The sequence below is a fragment of the Rhipicephalus microplus genome, unplaced genomic scaffold, assembly GCF_043290135.1.
Source record: "Rhipicephalus microplus isolate Deutch F79 unplaced genomic scaffold, USDA_Rmic scaffold_21, whole genome shotgun sequence".
NCBI lineage: Eukaryota > Metazoa > Arthropoda > Arachnida > Ixodida > Ixodidae > Rhipicephalus > Rhipicephalus microplus.
This window is the reverse complement of record NW_027464594.1, coordinates 7,244,844-7,259,368: the sequence shown is the minus strand read 5'-3', so window position 1 is coordinate 7,259,368 and position 14,525 is coordinate 7,244,844. Positions and strand designations below refer to the sequence as shown.

At 39.9% G+C, this 14,525-nt stretch overlaps 1 long non-coding RNA gene across 1 annotated transcript; it reads left to right on the top strand.

Annotated features, from left to right (window-relative positions):
- The first annotated feature begins 2,543 nt into the window (after positions 1-2,543).
- Positions 2,544-14,113, top strand: LOC142785346 (uncharacterized). The gene is made up of 4 exons (XR_012888928.1): positions 2,544-2,878; positions 5,745-5,854; positions 9,091-9,300; positions 13,455-14,113. It is a non-coding gene; the product is annotated as an uncharacterized LOC142785346 (long non-coding RNA).
- The last annotated feature ends 412 nt before the right edge of the window (positions 14,114-14,525 follow it).

Below are 14,525 nucleotides of genomic sequence, written 5' to 3'. Positions count from 1 at the left end.
GATATGGAAGGATAAGGAAAGTGTATGGAGTGTACGGAGTGCAAGAAAGTGTATGGAGTGTATGGAGTGCAATAGTGTATGAAAGGCATGTGGATTGTTGCAAAAATGTGGAAACTCTACAGTTGTTGTCACATTTTCAGCAGGAAATCCGAGCTCTATAAAGTTATAAATGAATGCACAGTGACATATATAGTACAAAATAATAACACAGGCTAGTCTGTGTTGTCAGTCACCGCTGTTCGCCCTTTTCCAGAATGAATACAACTTCTGCAGATCACCAGGTGCTAAAGTCTGTCACACGGAAAATGTGTCATGCATAAGAAATGACAATAACTGTCATTTTACTTGCATGCTGTCACACAAAAACAAATGAAGCAAAAAAGCATAACTTCAAGGGCTCGTTTTTTGGTAAAAACAATAATAATGAGAACTAAATTCAATGTGAATGAACTTGTAAATATTAGTGAAATTGTTCTCATTAACATTGGCAAAGAGAAATGTCATTTTAAAATATCGACCATGAGCTTAGCTCTCCTGAGCACCGACAAAAGAAATGAAAATCTATGAATACTAATTGCATGTAGCCTAAAATAATTTTTTATTGATAGTATGTGCTCCTACAATATAAATACAGCTATACACAACTTGCCACAGCTTCCCGACAGAAACGAGGTAGGGGCAGAGGGAGTGGTCAGAAAAATAATTAGGTATGAGAGGAAAACTGATATGTACAAACACATAATGGTGCTTATCATTGATGCACGGATGGTCGTGTGTAGAGCTGGGTCGTTTTGAGATTTTCAAAAGCATTGTTTCAGACCACCATGCAGATTACGCTTCAGTTGTAGTGCTACATAAGACACAACTTATGGGCCATCTTTAATGAATAAGAAGATTATAGGTTAAACAAATGCTTTAAAATATAGCATATCATGGCTGCATGGACGCATACAAGCTATGTAAAGCGCAATAAAGTGAGGACGCATGAGCTTCTCTTGATGCTTCAGTTCTACATAGATCCTTCAACTGTGCTGCAAAGAAATTTAACCAATGTCTGTGTGTGCAAAATTGTCCATTTTAAACTATCTATATGTATATATTAAATTCCTACTGCGAGTTAAGCTACGTAGCACTCCATACCTCTTCCTTTTATTAAGGGCAATTTTTCAAACAATCAACATTATTCATTTTCTGTCTCATGACTTCGTGCCCGCAATTCTTGGTTTGGCTCGATCACAATTGTGCAGCCCTTATTTTGGAGGAATCAAAAAACATCAACCAAAATTTTGGAACTGCTTCTTGGTGATATTGCCTTCCCTCAACTGCCACAGCTTGAGATGAGTCATATAGCAAGTCTCGCGCATACCTAGGGCCTACCCTTGAAGAAACTGGTCCGGCTGTGAAATGCTCAGCTTTTCTCAAATAAATTTTTTGGTTTGAGTTTTCTCACTTCTCGAGTCCCTTCACAATCAAGCAGACCCAATGTTCCCCTTAGTCCTTAATTTTGTTATATTATGAAATAAATAAAAAAATAATAATGAAAATAAAATTACTAATAACTGTTGCGCAAAAAACACAGTCCCACATACGTACTTGAACGCAATATTGCTTTTATTTTGTTTTAGAACCTAAGGCATTAGAATATATAGCAGTACAATAAAAAGGTTGAAAAGAAAAACAAAAAAAAATTAGACTTGGCGGGACTCGAATCTGCGCCACTCAGTCGTACTCGCGTTCGTGAATTGTGTGCGTTAGCTTGCTAAGCTATTCGCGCTGAGGAGTACAATGCGTTTAAGTTATGTATATAAATTTGCTTTTTACATGCTATGTGTTGGCATACTTATGTACGATATGCGATCGTATCTATTGTTGTGTGCATATGTTTTGGGATTGTATATACGTCACATGCTTTTCGCATGTCTTTAACTATAGATTGCTGCCCCGCCGCGGATGAAAACAAGTATTTTTACACCCACACACAAGCTTGAGCAGTTGAAGGTTGTTTCCCGGGGCTCTCTTGCGATTGAGTCGGTCACCACAGGGAATTAGAATGATACGCCATTAATCCCTGCACCTAGCTGTATTCCACTTAGTAGCTCTATCGCTTGATGACAAATCGAGTGCGGGGCGCGACGCTATTGCGCACGACCATGCCTCGCGTAGTGGCGACATCAGCTGATTGCGCTGGCCGGCTTGCTTCGATTTGCTTCAGAGCAAAGAAATGTCGTACCTTGAAAGATTGCGTACTGCACCAAGTCAGAATGTTACTGCTTTGTAGCCATCCTATGATTCATTGAGAATTGATAACTCTGATATCACTACTGTAGAGCTTTGCGTCGGCGACACGCACCGAACGTGAAACCGCACTACGTCTGTCGTAGAAGCAGTAGGAAGCTGTCGTCTGCTAGAACAAAAACAAAACAAAGACCTGGAAAATATTCATAGGTTGTAACTTGTTTTTTGAATAACCGTTTATCACTTTTAAAGTTATTTTGCCAGATAACATACATTTTTTTCAGTTTATAGCAGCGACAGATGTTTTTTTTATTTTCCTCACACAGATATCCAAGTCAAATCCATTCACAGCTAAAGCCACATGTTGTTTGTCTTCTTTGTTTTCGTGGGCATGCCGTTTCGGTGCGTCTATGTGTTCGCGCTGCTACACACGAGAGCACGAAATGTTAAATTTACGCAAGGAAGCGCCGTTCCTCGTTCGTGTGATGTGCTAAGATTGCGCCCTATTCCCGCGGTTGTTCGAGTGCGGATCAAGTGCGAGTCGTCCAAGGAATCGGCAGGTTGGGCGGGCGCTCGAAGGACTCCGAGGTGACGGCTGACGCCTGTGGTCGCTTCCCTCAGGACAGTGTGAAAGAAACTAAAGGTAAGGGGGACACTTTTTTATGTAGACCAAGTATGCCACTCAGCGCAAGTGTGTGTTGCTGCACTCGAACGAGGCGTCGTGAAACGGCAACCTTACGCGCCTTTGCGAGTGCGGTTGCCGATTCGCTTTGACAATGCTAACGCCAGCAGAGCCATGGCGCATCGGCGCGGCCTTACTGGAGCTAATTCGAGACAACTGTGGCAACATGCATGTGTATGGTGATCGATTTTTTTTCATATGTGCAATGTAGTGAGAAAGACGCACATGGCGCTTGCTACGTTGTTGAATAAACGAAGCCTGCAGTGCCATTTGATGCAAAGCAGCATTTTGTTTACGTTCGCGGGCGATACAATTTGTAACTTGGCTCGATTCACCTAGCCACCCGCCTAAGTGGGTTGATTGGCATACGTTCACGGTAGAGCGTTATTATGCCCCTAAACAGTGGCGTGTGCTTGTTAAAAGATATAATGTGTGTGCCTAGTGTAGAGAGAGAGAGGTGTTCGTGCAATCTGCATGTGTACCTGGAAGACGCCTTTGCTTGTAACTAATAATGTACCGGCCAGCACCTACATTGTACGCCTGACTTTGAAGAAAACTTGCATGCACAATGTGAGATCTTGTAATCTGCCAGAGTTGCTTTTTATAAAATATTACACTGCCACCATGTTCAAAATATGTTTCGCTGCTGCGTGGCAGGGGTGCGGTTATCACGCTGTTGTGTAGTTGCTGATGCAAGCACTTATAGTTTTGATGCGTTAATATTTCTCATCTAACTCATCAGGTGTTTGGCTGTTTCAGCACAAACAAGGCAAAGAGAGAAGGAAGACGGGTAATGACAGGACCTGTGCCGACTTTTGTTTGCACGAGAATACCCATGTTGGTGTATTATTGTGACAGCCTTTCTGTGTTGCTTTTTTGCCCAATTTATGCAACAACACAGTTGTCAGCAATATGAGAGAGAACACTGAAATTTGCTTTTAAAGATCATGGAGACTAAATGCCTGGTAACTCACAACACAAAGTAACAACAAAAGACATCAGTATGATCATTGTGGATGAGTGCAGTCTTGCATCTAAAAATATATTGTGCAAAATGTTGCCTAAGCAAGAAACCTCTCTATGTTTGCAAATAGTGTGACGTCACTTCGAGCATTCCCTCCCTCTGTGCAAGGGCTGGTTGGCAAGGAAGTTGTTTTTGACGTTCCTCATAGACCACTCAGATGTATGCGATTCTAAAGCTGTAGCCTAATATATACGTAATCTTTTGTGCAGTTACATCACTGCATCTGACACCTACAACTTATTTGCATATTCACATTGCTCCCTTAGGACCTAACAAACAAACTTGTTGTTTGCATTGTCACTTCATGAATATCGAGCGGTAAAGGTACTGAGTATATGTGAAACAAGAATCTCTGCTTATTACATGAAGACATATGAGGCCTTCGATAAAACGAGTTATACCTTTATTGGGCTTGCGTACTCATCGGGGCGATTCATACATGCAGCTTCAGCAAATGGGTATCTTCCAGCCCGGTGACCATGCAATTTTTTTCTGCACACAGCGCAAACACCGAGATGTACCCACTCGCAGATGGTCGCGTCAAGTGCATATTTACCTAGACTGAAATGTCGAATCAAGTATTTTCATCGACCGGTCCCTGCCATGACTGCTAATGTCTTCGCAAACAAGACACATTGTTATTGACACTGCACACACCACACACAGTATTCTCAGTTGAACCGATATTCTCAATTCCTTTCAATGCACACTACATGCCGCAATCAACAGTGCACATTTTTGAAGACTATGCCGCTGTTGCTCGCACAGGCCACCACGTGTGTTCACTACAAGATAAACAGACAGCGTGGCAAATATTTTACCACACAGTTTACCACACAGCTGGATGTTTGCTGACACATACTACAGCTAATGTCGACATTGTAACGTGAAGTGTAAGCTTTGAAAAATTAAAACTTGCCCCAAACACCGCACGACTGTACCGGGCTGAGCCACCAGCAGGAGTGTTTTTTCAGCCACACCTTTTACATGTGCCAGGGACATCATGCTGTGACGTACCTCGGTAGGGGCCTATCGCTGCATACTTTATGTGAATGAGGGTCCTGTTAGTGAAAGCAGGCATTGGTGATTTCGTAACTTGTTCATGCCCAACTGGACCTTCATTTGCACAAGTTGTCTGACTGATATTCAGGCGAACTTTTGTGTAATAATGTATACAGTTGGCAGTCTGTGCTTGCCCCATACTGTTGTTACTGGTGTTTCTTGTTGTTACTTTGCACTGCTCACCTACAGAAACTAGCCTATCTTGCCACTGTTTTGGACAAGATGCAGCTGGCAAGTGCGATAGTGTTCATAACTCTAAATTCTCGAGCAAAAATTATCGTTTCATATTCAGTTAGTTGCATTCATATCAGTACATTATAAGAAATCATTGATTAAACATGAATCCGTTTTTCTTTACATAATGCTCACAACTTTTATATCAAATTGAATGGTGTTTATAAAAAACATGGGTTTTAGCTAAACTTCATGTTCTTTTCTCGAACAGCTGACAAAACCCTATTGCATGCTTACTTGCCATGAATCGGACTGTGTTCGAAATACATTGCGATTCTTCACCGGACTGCCAGTACACTTCACATTGGGGGAACATTTATTAACCATGGATTGATTAACTAAGAACAGAAAGAAAGAAGCGGCAGGCCGGGATACTTGATATTGGCACCCGTTTTGCTACCCAGCGCATTATCATGCAAACTTCCTATAGTGGTTATGCGTCTTGCATGTGTGTCTGTAAACCAAGAACTTTGGGTAGAACTATATTTATCTTACAAATGGTTGCAGGACTGTGGAGGCTGTAGGGCTGCCTAGGAATTGTGGAATCCCTGGACATGTGTTCAACCTTGCTGCATCAGCTCCTTGGTGTTTTCACGGCATCTTTACAGATGTGTTGGGTGAGTAAAGCAAGCAGGTTTCAACACAAGGAAAAGTGTAATATGGCAGCACCTCTTGTGGGTGCCTTACATCCCAAGTATATAAAATATTTATCTTGCCTTGTGGCCTGTAATTTTTAAAGAGACACTTCTTTTTGCTTTATATTTGAGTCTTGATGCTTCGACAGCAATGTATTTGTGTTTGACAGCAAGTGTTCTTGAACAAATAACTGATCTCAATAATGACAAAACACCCTTCATACTTGGTCCTTAGCATAAGCTAGCACATATCTGTAGCAGATTCAATTATTCATTTTTTGCTGGGATGATAATGGGCAAGTAGCAAAGGCAAGTTCAGATTGGAGTGGTCGGTGACGTCTGTTTAGGCTCTGCCATATTGCTTTGCAACCAGAGTTACTTGTGGCCACATATACAATGAAGCCACATGACGTGCATTCTAAATGAGATTACCATATCACATTTCACTGCATGTTAGTATTTGCCAAACAAATGCAGATATCATTAGCTTGCCACTATAAAGGGATCTTAAACCAACACAAGGTTGAAATTTAGTCGTGGTGTTGCAGCTGTGTATGACTCTACAATAGATGCATAGCCGTGATAAATTGTCTATATGTTGTCGCAATAGTAATGTTACACACATTGTACGATACAAAAGAGGTCCTCGCTTATTTCGCTTTTTTTCGCTATGCTTCTTTCTTGTCTCTTCTTGCCATGTGTTCCTCCTCACTGTACAAGGAGCAAGAGCAGTGGGCACACAAACACGTATTTAAAAAAATGTTCTAAGGTGAGCACTGAGAAGCTGAACACTTCCAAAAGGCTCAAAGAGGTAAAGGTATTGTTTCTAGCTACTTTTCGGGCACCCATAGCTAGTTGTGCTGCTGCAGTTAAAAAATAGTTTAAATGTTAAAAATTTATTGGGGATGGTTTGGCATCCATAATTGCAGTTACATACAGACCTAGGTTTCAATGCGTAAGCAAAATCTCTTCACTTTAAATCAATCCTAATGATATCTGAAATTCAGGAAATATTCACAGAAAAGCTCAGGATAAGGCTAAGTAGTTGCCCCTTGAACGTGAAGGAGTTACCCTTCTTCTAAAAGGTCAATAGACATTCTAGTAGTCTCGATATTAAATGCACTATAAAATATTCTGGTGTGGTGCTTTTCATGCATGTTATAATGAGAGGGGTTTTTAATAGAACTGTTGTCACTTTGCCCTGCATTGCTGAAATTGTTCACATAGTTATAATACATGATTCACTTTATGCCTTTTGATTTTATGCGAATGGTTTGCTTACCCAGTCGGTTTAACTTGATTTGGATAAAATCATAAATGCTCTAAAATTTTTTTTACTATACAGCAGGTTTATTTTTAAAATACGCGACCATTCATGTGAACGCAGTTGGTGGCGTGCTTGATTAATCTTTCACTATCACCACTCTAACTACACCTGCTACAGTGCATAGTGCGACAAAAGTAATGGTACTTAACATTACTGGCAGCATACACTTTTATGTCTCAAAATAGGTTAAAAAGCCGGGTAAAAATGTGTGTACGTTTTTTTACGCTCCAACTAAATATTCTGGTCTACTCAAAGTAGCTTCCACTCTTTTAAGGTCCTCAAACTTTTAGGTGTTCAAAGGAAGTATCAATGCCATATACTTTCTTTGTCAGCCTACTCACCACTCTAATAATGAGAATTACCCGACAACATTACCCAGTAAAATAAAGGGATGTTATAAAAAGTAATGTCAATTCAATTGTCAAAAAACGTTGCCAAGTTACGTTTTTGTTCACTTTTCTTTTCACAATTTTGTTAAAGTTACTTTTGATAACTTCCCCTATAGTTTGTTTGGCATCATTTCCTGCTAGTTCTCATTATAATGTGTTCAACAAAGACAAAAAACCCTTAAATTTATAGTTATTTCCTTTGCTCATGAATCTGAAACAGTGAATCTCAGTAATCTTAGTGGTGTGTGACTTTTTTTTGATCAGTTGTGCATGTGTTCAAGTACATGCATTTAGGTGGGAGGGCGAACTATTGCCTCCTCCTGTGACTAGCAGATTTTCTGAGAACTGACAGATGCATAATGCTGCCAAAGAAGTATAGGGATATTGGAAGTAATCGTAACGTAATTGCAATCGAAATGTAATTGCCAGTAGGCAAAAAAAGGTGTCCCACACTCGCCATAATGGTAACAGGCAGCGCTGACTGACTCTTCTATGTATAAATTCAAATATATACCGTACAAAATGGAATAGGGATAGCCGCCATGGTAGCTCAGTTGATAGAGCATCGGACATGTTATTCGAAGTTCGCAGGCTCGGTCCCTGTACAGGGCAGGTTATCTTTTTTTTCTTCTACTCTTCTTTCTTCACAATTACAACACTTCTATTCTTCTTGAAGATTTTCTGGTGTAAAAAAGGTACCTTATAATCTGAAGAGGCAAACAGAATGTGCCAGTGTACGAGTTAGCTCTTGTAGTGGTTACAAGTAAGATATGTTTTGAAGAATAAATCATTCTGCCACTTGCCTAAAGAATGGCTACAGGACATGGCGCTGGATGCACTTTGTTATTTTTGAGTCAAGCTATCTTGTATTCTATATTTATAAATTACATTGGATATACATGATGGTATCACACACTTTAACGCCACAAAGATTATGCAGCGAACAATGTTATAAATGCGAAATTGCATAAGGATAAGGTGAAAACTGCACCCTCAACGAGAATGTACAGGGAGCACAGGGTGCAGGCGTCATTCCTTCTGCCCGTGCTTTTCAAGTGCGAGCTGTTTTCACCTCGTTCTGACCAACTAACTAGATTGAGATGTGTTGTTATAGTGCAAGAGGATGCTCCACGGGAAACTAGGTTTGTCTCAAACTCTGTGTGTGTCTTTCAACCAATATGGTGCCCGGTTCAAGAGTTCATGCAGACCAGATCTAAATAAAATAAAATGAACCGTGTAAATAAACAGTATCGTGTAAAATGTCGTTTTCGTGTGCAACTGTAGTTGTGGTTGTGCTGAATGACCTTTCTTTATATACACTACATAACAAACTTGCTCCTTTAGAGTCGAGTGCATCTTCGGATCGATTGTAAATGTTTGCATATGCGAGGCCTTAAGTCTTATAAGAAATTCCTCAGTGTGCCACGAAGAAATGTGTGTTCAGCGAAAATTTGTATATCATTATATACAACTCTTAAAGCCTCCTCTACAACTTTGTGCAGGTTGACCTTGAGCAGAAAACGAGGAGCGGCAGCAGCCCCCAGAAAAGAGCAAGCACCCTCCAAGCTCCCGAAGCTCTCTTCGACAGAAACAGCAAGGTCACTGTGTGGCATTGAAAACCATTGCAAGGAGTGCCTTATCAGAACACTGTGCTGCTCTTTCATCGCAGAAGACGAAGTTGACCACTCCAGAGGAACTTCACGCTGTGTATTGTGAGTGCTTCAGTGGTTTTGTTTTTGTCCAGCCAGCAGTTAAAAAATCATGTGTCAGATTCAGCCAGGATGGCTGGAGGGAGTCGGGCAGGCATGTTTGGACATTTGTCTAGCCAAGTAGTGCGTATTTTTGCACTGGTCTTGTTGGAGTTACTGTCACAATCACAGAAGCTACGTCACCTCTTTAAATGTACCGATGTGTCGGGGAAGATTAGCTGCATTAGGTTTTGCTATAACTGATTGCTGCCAACATTCTTCATTATACAGGAGTTTTGTTCCTCACTTATGGGTGTAAAGCCCTCTACAGAAAAAATGCAACACGTCTACTTCCAGAAGACTCCAAGGCCCTACTTGTAGGTTTTTTCGGCTTGTATCATAAGCACCTCGTTTGGGGTACATGAACATTTTATAAACATGTACAGTGAAAAATGTGGGTGGCTGGTCGTTTTGTCGTTATCTTGTTCCTCGCAGTATTCTTAAGCATGTTCTGCATTACGTTGTCAATATGGTTCATGTTCATAGAAGACATTACGAAGTTTCAGGCTACAGTATAAAAAGCCTGGAAGCAAGCTATCAATAATTTTTTAACAGAGTTGCTTAATCTGATACATGATACATCACTAAACTTTCCTGCGTATTCATCAATGTAAGCTCGTCTTAGTGTTATCCAAAATGAAGATGTGAGTCGACAGATGGAAACATCTAGTGGGGTAATCAGGGTGAAGAGTAGAAGTGCTTCAGACAGGCTGGCCGATGTTGCGATAGGAGGACCTATTTTTTAGAAGTCACCTTGTCATTCTTGGCGTGTTAGTTTAAATGGCGTCAGTAATGACATCATCTTTTGGTGTAGGCGTGTGTGCCTGTTGGAAATGTTTGTCTGAAAAAAAAACATATAACGCAGAAAAGTGCAGCCCTTGCTTCTTTTCAAGTTAGGTTGCACTGATACAAAGTGTTCTCCTGTTGGAGGTTGGGGGTAAGGGAAGCAAAAAAAAAGATAAATGATAGAAAAGAAGAAAAAAGAAGAAAGAAAAGGGGAATGCAAAGTAAAAGTAGTGCTACACTGCTCCTACTTTGCATCCCCCCTTTTCTTCTTTTTTTCCCTGGTTTTCTTTTTTCACCTTTTTTGTTACATTTGCATTGTCCCATCAAGTGCATGAATCAATGACACATGGCTTTGCTATAGCAAAGATGCCTATGTGGTGTTGGATTGAACAGTGCATTGTACTTCATTCAGTTAATTACAGACTGATCAGTCTTGCAATAAGTGCGTCCTGTCTATCTTCACACATGTTCAAATGAAAAGTTTGTGCTTGGCTCTTAGTATGCTGAAATATAGCTTGTGTCTTGGACTACTCAAAATGAATGTTATTTTGCTGCTGTTTATGGTAATGAATTTATCCAACATGAAAATATCTTGCGTTGTGAACTTTGTCGGACCTGCCTTTCTTTTTTTTTCCTATGCAGGCATTGTGTGTGAGGGAGGCAGTAACAGAGAGGTGATAGCTTTAGCTTCGGAAGAATATATGCTGGCAGTGAGGCAATTACGCATCAAACATACCAGCCATTTTGCCAACCGTCCTAAATGTGTTTTGAAAAAAAAAATATTGTGCTCATTTACTGTATTTTTCTGAAAACAGCAAAATGCTAAAGTATATCGCAGAGAACAAAATATTAGGCCACATTGGTGCCTTCTGGACTTCCCAGGATGTCGTCTGGGTGTTGTTTGTAAAAAGTAAAAAGTGTTTCAAAAATACTGCCTCTTCTGCACCAAATTCGGTCTAGGTATTAAGTAAAGGTGATTGTGTGTAGTGCATGAAGCTCAGTAATATTAGTGCAGTTTTTTCGCCACATCAAAAGCAAGGAAGCAGTTCTCTTTATATGGCAAGTTATATGATAACACTTTGTCTTAAAGTAGAAATGAATTTTTGAAGTTTTCTTATGATGGCTGTTTTCTGCATTTGATATACGACAGCTTCCGTTCCGAAGTTCCCCATGGCCCTCAATAGTAGACTTCAAAAATCATTTTCCTCATTTAAACAAAAATTGTAATAATAACACTTGCCATGTAACAAGAACTGTTTATTTGCTTTCAACTTACACATAAAAGTAATTTTCAATTAGACAAACACACAGCTCAAATTGCATCTCAATGTGGACAAAAACGATTATATAGTGATATTCGTAATCTGGACCTAACATTATTTATTTTTGTGAAATATAACTTCTGTGCAGTGAGTATTTGTGGCTCAAATATTCATACAAAATGCAGTATTGCCATAAAAGAAATGCAAACGATAAACAGATTGGCTGAATTCTTCAAAGCCTATGAAGCGGAAAAATTGCACTAATGTTACTCGGCTTCGAATACTTTAAGAAGCACCTTTACTTAATATGTAGATCAAATTTGATATGGCACGAAACAGCGGTACTTTGAAGTTTTTTTCACAAATAACACCCGCACGACATTCTGCGACATTCTGAAGGTACCCACGTGACCACTACTTTTTTCTCTTCAAAACATTTCTGCAAGTAACTATTTTCAGAAGAGTTAATTACCATCATTTTTTTAAACTATACATCTGTGATGGTCGCCAGGCAGTATGGTTTGTATGTTTGGTGTAGAATAGCCCAGTGCGAAAAACAACAAATGGCTGAGCATCCTTTGACGCTCGGGCAATTTCGAAAGCATTTGTTTGTTAGCAGCAATTCAGTTAAGCCCTTGTCTTTATGCTTAGGCCCAGAAACAAAACACAAGTAACCAAAGTAGTCCTAAGAGTCATGTAGTCTCGCTGTTCCAAGGCTTGTGGAGCCTAATTTAGTGCAAGCTTCACCATTTTTTAAAAGTTCAGATTCAACCAACAGGTTTTGGAGGCACAGTGCATTTTCAGCTAACTTGTTTCACACCAGTTACTTAGATAAAAAGCGGAAAGTAGAGGTAAAAATACCATTTTAAAGGCATTTTAGGTAATAACAAAAAGGACTGCTTTCTTTTTTTGTGTGGTGCTTTGCCTGAACGCTGTGCTTTTTGTGGTATAGTTCATTGTCTAGTGAACATAGGCCTTAAAAACTAACATTAGCCTTGTTGAGGTCGATTTCTTGGTTATAGTCATAGTAGCCATATTAAAAATTATGACTTCAAACTTGATTGTTCTCTTGAAGATTTTTTTCTTGCATAATGATATTTGAGAGTCTTAGTCAATTTTGTTATAAGAAAAGGGGATGTCATAACAGAGTCACTTTCTGTTGAGTCGTTCAGTTCTACCTTACCTTTTACATTCCTAATAGAGCAGTTATTTTCAATATCGGTATTTAAAATGGAATGAGCATGCTTTATGTAGTAAGGTGTAAGCACTTACAGATAGCACATGCACCCAACTTTTCTGTTGGCAGTTTATTTCTGTTATTCTAGATTTATATGTGGGGTTTCACGTCCGAAAACCACTATATGATTATGAGAGACGCCGTAGTGGAGGGCACTGGAAACTTCGACCACTTGGGGTTCTCTAACGTACACCCAAATCTGAGCATACGTGCCTACAGCATTTTTGCCTCCATCGGAAATGGAGCCGGGGTTTGATACCGCGACATGCGGGTCAGCAGCCGAATTTCTGTTACTCTTGCTCCCCTATATGTGTGCAGTTCGGTTATAGCTATCTGGCTTGCACAGATTTTTAATGGCAGCTGCCTGGTCCTGCTTGCTTTCATGTTGATTTTAACCTTCATAAGTTACATAGGTTTAACTCTCAAAATTGTTCAAGATGCCAATTTTGTGCACAAACTGTATAGTATAAAGGCAGCAGATGTACATGCACACACTATTAAATGAACATTGAGAGCTTTCACTCTCAGTTCCTAAAGTTTTACTGTGCAGGAAGCGTTTAAATCATAATTTCATAAGGACATATTAATCGATTATCTCTACCATTGAAAATCGTGACAACCTAGTTATTTTCACTGTGATAAGCATGCTGTTTTTTTATGTGGCAGAACTAATTTATACACTCATTCCTTCTATTATTCACATATGCATAACATGAAGGATTGTGTGCCTTAAATTTTCAGTTTCCTTCTGTGTGTTATATTTCTTGTGCATGTGAACTATTGTGCTAACATGTGTCTCTGACATTATTTGTGCCAATTATTTTCATTTCCAGGTGCCTATGAAGGACACATAAGTTCTATGGCAGTGACCTTCGAAATTTACAGTGGTGCCGGAGCCTCAAGCAGCATTTCGCCGATCTCCACAAGGCATTCATGAGATAAACACAGCGCCACACTTTCACAGTGCTATGATTATTATTTATGTTTAAACATTTCGTTTAAAATTGCTGTTACATTGTGTTTTGTGCCACCATCCTGTGACTTAGGTGGAGCTCATGAAATTACGGTGCAGTCACCTCATTTGTGTACGATCAACACTGCAATGTCACTATTCACAGCTGGAGCATAGAGACAAATAAAAAAATATATTGATTTTAGCAGGGCTGATGTGTATAATAATGCTTCTCTATTGATAATAATAACTTTAGAAGTTCTTTAAGTCTTGCATAGAACACTGCATTAATGTGTTGCAATGTAACCACCATTTATGATTGCTAGCATGTTAATTTAGTAGTTTTGTAATGTATTTTATTTAAAAGGTAATTTTGCTTCCACATCACGACAATTAGAAAGATTCCGATGATTCAATCCCTCTTCATGCACATTTAAGAAATATTGTGATTTGTACACAGTATTGCAAGTACTAAAGATGTGGACGTCTATTCAATTTACACATTATATTGCTTTGCACTAGATTCAGGCGTAACATGAACACATTTCAGTAATTTCCGCATGATACGTCTTTCCATAAGATGCGGAGTCCACATCATACGTCTTATGCGGAGTCCGCATCATACGTCTTATGCGGAGTCCGCATCATACGTCTTCCATATTCCAATAATTTCGTACTTGAGGTCTCCGCATTTTACGGAACGTTTCAGTAGGGGAGGTCGCTCGGCAGCTATCTATAATCACAACTACCGAGCCGATGGCACCCTTGTCGCCTTCGCTTCGCCAGGTCATTCAATCGCAAGTTGCCGAAGCATTGCCGCCAGCTCAGGCTCCACCAACTGTTACCGCACCACTAACGTATGCAGCCGCAGTTGCTCGGCCACGTGCGCCAGCGTCTCCGGCCATCTACGAAGCAACTCGCCACGTTTATTCGTCGACGCCATCTTCCCGCT